Genomic DNA, 14,042 nt, shown 5'->3' with positions numbered 1-14,042 from the left:
TCTTTGGTTGCCCTGCACAGGAGAACGGAGCTGGAAGTGGGGTGGGGAGGGAATGGGATTTTGCAGTATCTTTCCCCCTTCCAAGGCACTCCCACAGAACCGGTTGTAAAAAAATTTGAATCCCACCTACTCAAGTTCAAAAAGCATGCCTGGCTTTTTAGAAAATTAAATGTATATTTATTATGCAATGAGCCACTGGTAGAGGAATACTCATTCATTATCAACAAGTTTTGTGAAATAATATTTTTCGATATCTGCTCAAAAAGTAAAGATGGTATTGGCATTATACCAGAGGGATGGGTATCTTTGAGACATGTGGACTTCAATTCCCAGAATTCCTCAGCCATGTTCTGTTTGATCACCATCACTAATGACCAAAAATCAAGCTACTTTTTCAACAGAGAAAGCAACTGTCTGTTTTTCCAGCAGAATAGCCTTGCAGAGATGGCAGAGAGGAGCCAATATCTACCTCAAAGCTTCAGCATTTATATGATACTGAAGCTACCTTTCCAGTTTGGTCCATTTGATTAGTTTCAACTTTTGCTAAAGATAAAAAAAAAACCATAAAGATAATAGTTTGTAGTTTGCTGTATGGCTTTCATGCAGTGGCAGAGGGGTAGTTATAAGGACCTCCCCCAATGATTCTACTCACATGTATGATTCTACTGTTGTAAGTTGAGATAGTCCTCAATTTTCAACAGTCCATTTAGTGATCAAAGTTACAATGGCACTGAAAAAAGTGGTTTATGACTGTTTTTCACACTTACGACCATTGTAGCACCCCCATTCAGTTGCTTGGTAACTGGTTCATATTTATGATGGTTACAGTGTCTTTGGGTCATAGGACCACCTTTTGTAACCTTCTGACAAGCAACAATATTGGGGAATTCAGATTCACTTAACAACCATGTTACTAGCTTAACAAACGCAATGATTCACTTAATAAGTGTGGCAAGAAAAGTAGTAAAATGGACCCAAACTCACTTAACAAATGTTTCACTTAACAATATAAATTTTGGGCCCAGTTATGGTCATAACTTAAGGATTACTTATATGTTCCTGAATCATACAACATGCTGTTTAGCCTTGTATATATTTCAGCTGGATCTGAAAGTATTAGGAGCCAGCCAGTCTTTTGTGAACAGAGAATAGAGGTTGCTCAATACTAAAGCCACCTGCCTCTCCCATACACACACACACACACCGTAAAATCTGCTCCACAGGCACATCTCAGCAAAACCATGCAATGAATGAGTAGCCTTTGTGTACTCAATGATTGGGTTGTTTTTGTCTTCTACAGCAGAGGTCTCCAACCTTGGCAACTTTAAGACCTGTGGACTTCAACTCCCAGAATTCCTCAGCCAGCAAAGCTGGCTGAGGAATTCTGGGAGTTGAAGTCCACAGGTCTTAAAGTTGCAAGGTTGGAGACCTCTGTTCTACAGCATGTACCGTATTTGCCGGCGTATAAGACGACCCAGGCGATAAGACGACCCCCACCACCACTGGAAACGCCCTCCAGAAATCCCGGGGCTGCAGCGGCAGGGCAGAGTGCCAGGGGCCGTGGGAAGAGCAGTAAGGCTGCAGCCTCGGGCGGAGCGAGGCGAGCGGGATGAAGCGGAAGCGACGCAGGGGATCCAGGAAGCCAGAGGCGCCTTCGCTGCGTCCAACAAGCCTCCGAAAGCCGGCAGTGGATATACCGGCGTATAAGACAACCCCCCACTTGGAGGCATGTTTTTCGGGCAAAAAGTCGTCTTATACGCCCGGCAAATACGGTATGTTTTCATTAGATGCACAATTTGTGGTTAGAGCACTTGACACCAGAGGCCAGTAATAATTATAATGGTTTTAAAATGAATGTTACAGAGATACTCTGGAAGGAAATAAAAAAAACTTTTTTAAAATAGGAGAGGACAGTACCTTTCTTAACTAAACATATAATGTAGTAGGCTTTATTGTAATGAATACTTATTCTATAACATGGAGGTTTTACCCAAATATGACACCATATTTGGCAGAATACTGTTGTGTAAAGAAGCCTTGCCTTGCATGACAAGCATTTCTAACTCCTTTGAATTTCAGATCCAAAATCTCAAATGTGATTTATTCATATTCATCAAGCACAAGCACTTTGTAATGCAACTTGGAAGCCACATTCATGTTCTGCAAAAGAAACTGCCTTTCTTTCTAAAGAAACATAATAGCGTATGACTTATGCTTATGGTAGATCTCATGTTTGCTTGGCAGACTGATGCTTTTGATATTTTGTTAATTGTTCACCTGTACGGATTTTAATTTATCATGCTCTTATCATAAAGCAATATAAAACTTATACTTCAAATAAATTTTGAGTTATGTATAATATTTCTAAATACATTAACAAATTACAAATATGTGAAAGTCACTTTTCCATGGCCAGGCTAATTGAGAATTCTGGGACATGAAATCAAATACAAGTGGAGAGATATTTAAGTTGGAATAATTTGAGGCATAGAAGATCACTATTTTTGGAGGGACATTATCTTCAATTAGGAGGGCATGCTTTTTATGGTATGGAAGGAGTACTGCTCATAGATATTTTCAAAGACATTATGTGAGGAATGCTTTACTTTTAGTATGGGAAAAAATTAAATCACAAAACTATAGGAAAATACCAATCTGGCTTTCTACAATGGAAGCATTGATACATCTAAATCTAATTAACTTGGAAAAAATGTATTTTATAAAGACATTCTAAATGAGAATGGTAAACTTAAAACTAAACAGGAATTACAAAATCAAGAGGTGGACTTAGCTTGTTGGCTACACTTGCAAATACAATCGAGATATAAGAAAAATGCGAAAACATGAGTTTTTTATAAAGAACCAACAACACTTGATAAGATGTTGTTAGGGGCAGATGAAAAACTCATAAGAAAAATATATAATTATATATATACAATACTGATTGAATACTGGAAGGAAATTGAGGAGGAAGGGAGAGAAAGTAATGTTGTGAAATAAACACTATGGAAGGATTTTTTCTGCATGTAGGCCTCAAAAGCGCCCTAATTTATAGATCTGCATTAATGCAAAGCAAATCCTCAGTATTCAACCTATGCATTATTTAAAAACAAAACAAAACCTAGAATTTATTCATATTCATTGCCACTGGCAATCATATTTTTCTTCTTGACACTGAGATTTTATGCTTCATTTACCTGTTAAGAAACTCTGACATCATTATTATTTTAGGGTAATTATTGACTTATCTCCAATCATACACTGTGTTGGTTGTTTAGACTTGCTGGGAAGTATTTCAAACCTCCTTTGAGTTTATCTGTGTTTATCTTGTAGGGAGACAACACCTTTGGATTGAACACAAGCATAAATGCCCTTCCCTTTTGAGAGGCATCAAGCTGTTCTCTTCAGGGATATTGCTCAAACTTGATTAAATCTTGAAAGTTCCAGCTAACAAAACTTTTCAATAAGCACATGCACACTAGCGTTTAACATCTACTTAGAAGCAGACAGGTTTCTTGGCATTGACATCAATCTATGAACTACTACAATTCATTCCACTCACATTATACATGCCTCTTATGTACAACTTAGTAAGAATGTGTAACATTTCAAAGACCATAATTAACAATGCAATCAAACTGGAGCTAAAATTACATTTTGAGCAAATTCCAAATGTGGTAATATTTCCCCCCTCCACAAAATTATCTATTCAAGAATGCATTTTTTTTACTGATGTAATATTAATGAATTGCTGACTACTCATTTTTAATTTTCCTGCTGCATGATAGTTCTGAAGGGGAGGACACTTGTGATGACCCAGGGTGGGATACAAAACAAACACAGTCACAAAAACCTGGTGAAGCCCCTTTTATTCCTTCACTTTGCTTCTAAGCTCCAAATATTCTTGACGGAAGACAAAAAACTCCCACACAAACAGTTACAAGAAGGAGGAAAAAAGCAACACAAACCAGGCAAGATAAGGGCTGGAGATAACAGAACACACACTGGGAAGGATGCCAAACTCAGAGAGGAACCATACACTAGAGATATTTTCACGCTTTGTTTCCAGCGTTGTCCGTCCTCTTATTCAGTTGTCACAGCTGCAGCCCATGAAGAGGATCAAGGCCCTCTCCTCCCAAGTAGATCACATCTCTCCCTTATCCTCTCCTCCCTGAGTGCCCAAGGATGGAGAGGGGATGGGCCTGGGTCCTCCTCTGACTCCTCAGCCGGTCTCTGCCCTGCCCCAGCCTCCTCCACAACCTCCGGAGCCACACTTCCACTCCCTGTGGGCGGTTCCTTCTCTCCCTCAGAGTCAGCCTCCACCAGGGGCATGACACATTAGGAAATAACTCAAGAAGGAGAGATCTCAGGTTTATGTAGGTCCGCAAATGTTGCTGTATAGTTTTAGCAAACCCAGTTTTCATGAGAAAATGAAAGATGCTGGAAGTTAAAAGATCCGAAGAATCAAAAATTTTCTCATCTCTTTAGGGGGTGATTATGAACACTATACTGGACCATTTATGCAGGATCAAATAAGAAAAAATACATTATCAAAACTGGGGACAAAAGAGGATACCTACAGACATACAATAGGAATATATGTGTGAAATAATTACTTTTAACTCTAAGTAAATACACCTCAATATTGCAAAGAAAGCCAATAATTTGTGAGTCTATTTCATTTGTTAATGGAAAATTTCAAGAAAAGACAGAATTAGATTAAAATATAAAGGGACTGTAATTTATGAAATTTATGCTCTATATTCTATTCTATTCTATTCAAGATTTTGTGCCACTTTTACAAATCTTTCAAATTAAATTAAATTAAATTAAATATAAAGGGATAATATCTAACATGAGATGACAAGATTCAAATAAATGATCCACACCCTTTGGACTTCTTTCTCTCATTCATTCATTTGTTCATTCATTCATTCATTCATTCTCCCCCCCCAGATGTGAACCGTGTCCCAATTATACAAGTTATACAAAAAACTTGAAACAAATTTACTGAACTACAAATTCAACTGTATACAGTACTAGTTCTGAGCCTTGAAAAACATTTTGCTCTGTAGGGCTTCATCAACTTTCAATGGAAACCTTATTTCCCTTGTCTCACCCCCCCCCCCTTTTTTGTCTTTTTCTTTGGATTTACCCATTGTTCTCATTTCTTTTATAACCTATGATTTTTATGAGATCTAGCCTGAATCTCATTAAATATCTTCAATGGAATTGATTTTGATCATTTGCAACAGAAGATTGCAAAATTGGAAAGAAGTAGCAATGTTATGGCACAAAATTTATTTATTTTATTTGATTTATTTGATTTGTCAATCGATTACAAGATAATAGATATAAGTATAAACATGAGTAAGAATACAGGAAATATGTATGAATAAATGGGGACAATAGGACAGGTATGGTAGGCACGATGGTGCACTTATGCACACCCCTTACAGACCTCTTAGGAATGGGGTGAGGTCAATAGTGTTAGTTTGAGGTTAAAACTAGGTTAGAGGATGTAACAACAGAGTCAGGTAGTGCATTCCAGGAATTGACCACTCTGTTGCTGAAGTCGTACTTTCTGCAATCCAGTTTGAAGCGGTTTATATTGAGTTTGTATCTGTTGTGTGCTCTTGTATTGTGGTTGAAGCTGAAGTAGTCATTGACTGGTAGGACATTGTAGCAGATAATTATGTGCTATGCTTAAGTCTAACCATAGGCAGGGTAGTTCAAGGTTGTCCAAGCCCAAAATCTCAAGCCTGGTGATACAGGATATTCTGTTGCAAGCAGAGGAGTGTAGTACTCTTCTCGTGAAATACTTCTGGACTCGCTTGATTGTATTAATGTCTGATATGCAGTGCGGATTCCAGACTGATGAGCTGTATTCGAGTATTGTTCTGGCAAAAGTTTTGTATACTCTAGTTAGCAATTTGATATTTCCAGAGGAGAAGCTTCGTAAGATTAGATTTACAACTCTTAATGCCTTTTTGGCAATGCTGTTACAGTGAGCTCTGGTGCTTAGATCATTTGATATGAGAACTCCAAGGTCCTTGACAGAGTGAGGATTATCAACGAGGTCATATCCGCCTAGTTTGTATTTGGTGTAGTGATATTTTTTTTTACCAATGTGTAGGACAGAGCATTTGTTGGTCGAGATTTGGAGTTGCCAGATGTTTGACCATTCAGACACATAATCAAGGTCACTTTGAAGGATAGTAGCATTGTCAGTAGTGTTGAATAGTTTTACGTCATCCGCAAAGAGGACACAGTTGCTTATAAGGTGATCCCAAAGGTCATTTATGTAGAGTATAAAGAGTGTGGGTCCTAGAACGCTGCCTTGGGGGGCACCGCTGTTAACTGGAGCAGGGTTTGATATAGCACTCCCTATTTTGACTATTTGCTGCCTGTTTGACAGGAATGCAGTAATCCACTTATGGAGGGATCTGGAAATGCTGTAAGAGTTTAGTTTTCACAGTAGTTTGTTGTGTACCACTGAATCAAAGGCTTGGCAGAAGTCTATGTAAATTGCATCTATAGCTTTACCCTGGTCAAGTAGAGTAGTGCATATGTTTTTGCAGTGTAGGAGTTGTAGATTACAGGACAATTTTTTCTGAAACCAAATTGTTTTTTGGAGGGTAGGTTGTTTGACTCTAAGTGGAGAGTGATGAATTGATTAATGATTGATTCCATGACTTTGCATGTGATACAACACAGTGAGATTGGTCTGTAGTTTTCAACCATGCTGGGGTTAACTTTTTTGAAGATAGGGATGACCATAGCTAAGGACCATAGGTTTGGTAAGGAGCTGAATGATATCTCATATCCTTAGGGGTTTCGTTATGGAAGAGGAGAGCTTTTTTAAGAAGTATGCACATAATCCATCGGGGCCAATAGATAGGGATGGTTTTAGGTTTCGTAGTGCCTTGTCTCCGTTATCTTCTGTAAAGTCAATATGTAATAGGTCATTTCAGTTAGTTAGTTAGTAAAATTAAGATATAAAGTACTTTCTACCTTAAAAACTTTGACTACGATCAGACCAAGTAACAATTTCCTCCAAAATTTAAAAACATATAATAATCTATGCAATTCTGTATCATTAGCATTATTTAAAGAGTTTCTATAGAAGGATGTTGCATTCCAATGTCATCCCCTAGGCAATCTAGGAAGTGCACTGGTTAAAAAGAGGCTAAAGAAGAGTGTGAACAAAGAAGATGACACCCACCCCCATAAGATGTAGATGTAGTTCAGAGATATATTACACAGGGTTTTATTATACTAAATATGAGAAGTTCAAACTTTCTGAATTCAGTTGCAACCGATTTGCATTTCTCTTTTGTTAATCAAATCTTGATTAATATTTACAGACCCCTCACATCCCGGACATAAACTGTTTCAACTCCTTCCCTCAAAACGACGCTATAGAGCACTGCACACCAGAACAACTAGACACAAGAACAGTTTTTCCCCGAAAGCCATCACTCTGCTAAACAAATAATTCCCTCAACACTGTTCAACTATTTACAAAGTGTACACTACTATTACTGTTAATCTTCTCATCACTCCTGATCACCCATCCCCTCCCACTTGTGATTGTAGGACTGTAACTTTGTTGCTTGTATCCTTACAATTTATATTGACTGTTTCCTAGTATGATTTGATTGTTGATTGTACCCTATGATTATCATTAAGTGTTGTACGTTATGATTCTTGATTCTTAATGAATGTACCTTTTCTTTATGTACACTGAGAGTATTTACACCAAGACAAATTCCTTGTGTGTCCAATCACACTTGGCCAATAAAGTATTCTATTCTATTCTATTCTATTCTATTCTATTCTATTCTATTCTATTCTATTCTATTCTGTTCTGTTCTATTCTATTCTATATAATATTTTCACTTTCTAAATATTCAAATATAGTCTCATTTGAAGTGTGTTTGGTATGTCTAATGTAAATATCATTTTGGAAATACTTATTTTGGGAATGTTTGTGTATTTGTGTGTATATGCATATAATTGGCATTTAGATACCAATATATATGAATCTATTTGGCAGGAATAACTAGTTAAAGCAGGAATAAAAGTGAAGTTTGGATGAATATATTCAAAAGTGACACAGATTCAAATACATGATTTTGTTCTTATGTGGTGAAAAGAATTAGATTTGAAGAGGAATGTTATTCTGTAATTTCTTTGAAAAGATATTAGACAGTTGTATGTTGCTACGTCATAAATACTGAAGTTAATTAACATCTTCTTTGACTCATAATTAATAACTGAAAAGCCCTTCTTCAATTAGAAAAATATTCTATCTTATTACGTGATAATTGCAATTAACCTAACTCTGAAAATATTATCTATTCTAGCCTGTTATTTTATTGTCAACGTACAATCTGTATAAATTTAATTAATAGATCTGCTTTGATATTCTCTGTTCCCAGCTGGCCCAGTTCTGACTTAGAAAATAACCTGGCAATTTGAAATTATATTTTCATTGTATTCTTCTTGCTCTAACAATGCTTTATTTTTCTATCATCTATTGCAGGGGTCCCCAACCACCGGGCCGCGGACCGGTAACGGTCCGTGGAACATTTCCTACCGGGCCGCCAGTTTTCTGGGCGCCGCCATCTTGTTTGACGAGAAAGTGCTTCCGGTTGAGCTTTTCCGGTTGGAAAGCGGTGTTTGGGTGCTGAAGGAATCCTCGCGCCTTATTTTCATCAAAGGGGGGGGGCTTCGAACGAAACTAAGGCTCTTTCAGCACCCAAGGCAAGACGAGCCGAGCGACCATCCCGAAGCCGTCCCGAAGCGAAGCCCATCAACAAAGGTACAAAGGAGGAGTTGAAGGTGGCGGGGAGAAGCGAGGGACGGCTGGCTGGCCGGTCGCTCAGCTCGCCTTGCCTTGTCATGCGTGCTGATGCCGGTACCGGGCCGCGGATCATTTTGTGATGCCAGTACCGGGCCGTGGCACAAAAGAGGTTGGGGGCCACTGATCTATTGAACTAAATTAGGACAAACCGTTGTAAGTGACCCATGATCAACTAAAATTTGGTGAATTAAAACCCATCTCAGCACAAGAACATTAGGTTGGGGAAAGCCACTCACTGCATTTTATTAAAGCAACTGGAAATGTATCCTATTAGCATTCTTTCCTTAGATTTTGTTTTTTCTTTTTAACCTCCCATGGAAATTATTGCCACAAATGCCTGAGGGATAGTAAGATTGTAAACAGGAAGGGAGGCTTCTACAAGGCAATTTTCTTATTAAATGCAGACTTAGTAATTATTACAGGAAAGTCCAGGAAAGCCTCTAAAGAAGCATTTCTGGTCACTTAACCATCATCTCAGAGCTTTCAGCAACCTACCTCCATTGACAAGAGCCGACTGTCCATAACAAGAGATACACTATCCAGCTACTAATTAAAATATGTGGCACCCCTTTTTTACAGGAACAAAAATGTCTAATATATATGAGTGGATGAAATTATTCTCTCACAGTCTCCGTGGAATTTTCATTTAAGAGCCAAAGACCTTTTCCTTAGCAGTAGTTTTTATTAGTAATTGGCTGGGAATTCAGTTAAAGTGTAAGCAAAAACTGATTTAAAATGAGAAGAGTCTACAATTTCCATCCCAATCTCTCCAGAACCTTTGTGAATGAACTGTTCCTTTAAAAAAAAATGTTAAGTTTACCTATTCACTAGTGGTTATAAAATGTTAGGATTAATTCGAATTTACAATTCAGTTCATTTTTAATTTGCAATTTCATTCCAAGAAATAAGTTGATTCAAAAGTTTGACTTAATAAAAATGTGTTTGTGTGCACTGACGATGAAACTTTGATTCATGTTCAGTTAAAAAGCAGTTCAATCAAATTACTCCTTCAAATTAGAATCCAACTGGATTCTAAAGGCACCCAGTTGGGTTCTAATTTGAAGGAGTAATTTGATTGAACTGCTTTTTAATTGAACATGAATCAAAGTTTCACACAATCCTATTGATTATTCCCAACTCATGGATTACTGTGGAAATTTGATGTTTGCCAAAAAAAGAAGAAGAAGAAAAGACATCACTAAACTTCTAATAAAATAAAATAAAATAAAGTGATTTTTTTTTTCTTAAAAAGCACCCATCTTGCCTACAGTTCTTGGAAGGAAAGATAGAGGTAGTGCTTGACTTATGACCGTAATTGAGGCTAAAGTTTCCATGGCTAAGCAAGGCAGTTGTTAAGTGAGTTTTGATACATTTTATCACCTTTTTTGCCACAGTTAAGTGAATCACTGAAGTTGGTTAAGTAAATCATGCAGTCATTAAGCGCATGCACCCCCATTGACTTTGCTTTTTGGAAGCCACCTGGGAAGATTGTAAATGATGTTTATAATGCAACTTCTATTAATATATGCCAGTTGCCAAATTTTGACATGTGAAGCTGCAACATAAGGGTGAAAAACAGTCATGTTTTTCAGTGCTGTTGTAACTTCGAACAGTCACTAGATAAATGATTGTAAGTTGAGGACTACACTTCTATACAAAAAATCTTCAAATGTTAGCTTTTTCCAAATCAAATTAATAATTTGAGAACAGTTTCCATTTGTGCGTTTGCTTGATTACTTTTTTTAACCACATAAACCTCCATGGATAGGTCATTTTAGTTGACCAATCACAGCCAGCAATGACAGGAACAATCTGGGCTAATGGACACAGATATCCAATTCTTGTGATTTATCAAGGGTAAGGCTATATCATTCTAAACCTGATTTTTGCTTTAATTAGCAAGTGGCCACTTTTACCAATCCAAGGCTCTCACTATGGAGTGGCGCAGTGACATGAACATACAGTCATGAAAATCAACTTTTCTTGAAGTGATCACAAAGTTTGAGCACAGTCAGCATGGACATGATATATCATCACCAGCCTAGCTCCATAAAAAATATGAATCAGTGCACTTAACAAATTAAAGTTCTTTTTATAGCCTAAGTTATTTTAATAAAAACCAAGAATCTTTTGTCAAAAGAAGTGTTGGATCAGGATCATGTGGCTTCATCAATTTCTAAGATCTACTGGTCTAAATAGCATGAGTTATTGTAAGGCTTTTATCACAGATGATACTTCAGGCAAGTTTTCATTCAAGAAACAGTCCCAGAAACTCTTTCTCTTGTCCACCAAGAGAAACACTTTCTCTTGTCCACCAAGCAGTTTTAAAGCATGTCAGTGCGAATAGATGAATAGGTACCACTTCAGTGAGTGGGTAACAGTGTTCCACGCACCTTTGGTATATAGCCATGCTGGCCACGTGACCACGGAAATTGTCTTTGGACAATTTGGACAAGAAGTGGAGATGAGCACTGTGCTTTAGAGTCAGATATGACTGACAGGGAAACCTTTACCTTTATCTTGCATTTCCCAGGATGCAACTTTTATTAGACTCAGTGGTTGAAATCACAAAATATGCTCAAAACTAATTTAAGTCAACAACAGTAACAATTATTTTCTTTTGCATCCTATTTGTAATTCTTTCCTTTTTTTTTCTTTTTTTTTCTCCTTCCTAAAAGATTGCTTGGCTGAGAAGGAACAGAGAATTCTTATCAGAGATCTAAAGTGATGACTTTGAATAGAAGATTTGAATTAGGGTGACAGCTACACAGAGGCTGAATTAGACTGAGAACTGCATAGAGCCCACAGGAGATTTCTCACCTCTTGTTTGATGCACTAGGAGATACATCATTTAATACTGAAGTGGTACCTATTCATCTATTCGCATTGACATGCTTTCAAACTGCTTGGTGGACAAGAGAAATGTACACCTTGGGAATGTTTCTTGAATGAAAAATTGCCTGGAGTATCATCTGTGATAAAGGCTATACCTGTGGAAGAATAAAGGTGTGCTTATTAACAGGTTTTACTCCTACTGGTGCAAATTAGACCAAATTAGGTTGAAATCACACGTTGCAATAAACACTATGGCACAACAAAATGCCAAAGCCGTGGAACGTGTTCTCATTCTTTTCTATAATAATATTTATCTGTGCTCCAATGTCAAACACAGGTTTGTTTTTCTCTTTGCCAGTCAGTCATCTGGAATGTTATAATGTTATGATTCAAGAAAATGTAATAATGATGGGGGCAAATTTGACCTGCTGGTACTTTTTGGCAGTTGCCCCATATTTATCATAATAGGCCAGTCTGCCCCCATGCTTTTATCTCTATTGGCATGGCTGCTCTGTAATCTCTCACTCTAAATCAGTATGTTGTTGCCAAAATGTCACCATCCAGGCACAACAGAGAAATGACATCAAGTCTGGAGATTTAAAAAAAGAAGAAAAAGAAGAAGTAGGGGAACAAAGTCTGATGGGAGATAAAGAGACCCCAGTGAGGGCCATATATACCATATAGCACAGGGGTCTGCAAGGGGCAAAATGAAGAGAATTAGAAAGAAAAAAAGATCAAGCCAAGGTTTCCTTCAACAATTTTAAAACAAAATTAAACAGCATTAAAATTTGATCCACAATTATGCTTGAAAGTTTGTGTTCTTGAAACCGGTAATAGAGCATTATGTCAAATATTCAATTAATTAGATTAGATTTAAAAATAAAATCCTTTCCACCTCTGTTCTCTTCATCAGTTAGAGAGATGTCTACTGCTCCTGCTTGCAGGAATGGTCTTCCTTTATGTTTTGAGCCACAGATTATAGAGACAATCCTTGGTATGCAGAGGTTCTCTGTTTAAAAACCTTCTCATCCACATGCAATCTAAATAATTTAAATATTAGGTTTACACAATGTGGAGAGAAAGCAGGTGCAATCCACAATGAAAACCTGAACTAGAACAGATATATAATTTATGTACAGGTAATCCTTGATTTACAACCACAATTGGGACCAGAATTTCTGTTGCTAATCAAGTCAGTTGTTAAGTGAGATACCCCATTTTATGACCTTTTTGCCACAGTTGTCAAGTGAATCCCTACAGTTGTTAAATGAATCATATGGTCATTAAGTAAGCTCAGCTTCCTCCATGAACTTTTCTTGTCCATTCGCAAATGATCACATGACTCTGGAATGCTGCAACTTTTGTAACTTCAACTGGCCCAAATTTTGATCATATGATTGTGGGGATGCTATGATGGTCATAAGTAGGATGACTGGTCATAAGTTGGTTTTTTTCAGTGCTTCTGTAACTGCCACCAGTAACTAAACAATTGGTTGTAAATCAAGGAGTAACTATATCCACAAACTTTCCAGGATTACTGAGATGCATTGTATTTTAAAATAAGCCAAAGTCATTGTTTCTAAATTTGAATCTATGCAACTTTGTCTCTCTTTTTTTATAATAAAGCACTTTGGGGAGATGGACAAGTGGCTGCACTTCTTATCAAGCTATTAATTATAAGCATGAATAAAAAGCAAGCCTGGAAGACTCCAAGTCATAGTTATGTTTCTACAGCTTTGAGACATCAAAGCAATGCTCATAGTTTGGACCCACCTGCTTTTTCATCCATAACACTGAGCAATTTCCTTGCAGTTGGGGACCACCATGCTTATAATTTAACTGGTTTCAAAGACCTAAAACTGTGTTTTTAAAAGCATAAAGCTCTATGCTACACAAAGTGATGAAAAAAAATGGGAGGGGAGGATTTGGAAGATATCTCTCTTCATGTTTCAGTTCTGAAAAAGTCACGAAGTTTTTGTTTTTTGTTTTTTTGCTTTACTTTGGAGTAGCAACAGCCAGCAAGACATAAAGTTGATGTTCGTTCTTTATGACAGAAAGTCCCTCCCTGAGACTTTGAAACAATTAAGCACATTTTTTTAAAAATTATCCTCAAAAACAATGCTCCTAAGACCCGAGGGGATGGTAGAAGACAGGAAGGCCTGGAGGAACATTATCCATGGGGTCACAATGAGTCAGACATGACTTTGCAACTAATAACAACAACAACAAAGACTCAATAGGAATTTTAAAAATGCATAAAACTTCACCTCCAGCTGTGGAAGAGTCAAACAATCTATTCAGAAGCAAAGGGAAGGGAAAAAATAACACTGATGGGTGA

Source organism: Notechis scutatus, chromosome Z, assembly GCF_049901735.1.
Source record: "Notechis scutatus isolate UNSWTSFEM ecotype Mainland chromosome Z, rNotScu1.2, whole genome shotgun sequence".
In the NCBI taxonomy this organism is placed as follows: Eukaryota; Metazoa; Chordata; class Lepidosauria; order Squamata; family Elapidae; genus Notechis; species Notechis scutatus.
The sequence above is the reverse complement of the archived record's forward strand: the minus strand, read 5'-3'. Positions refer to the sequence as shown.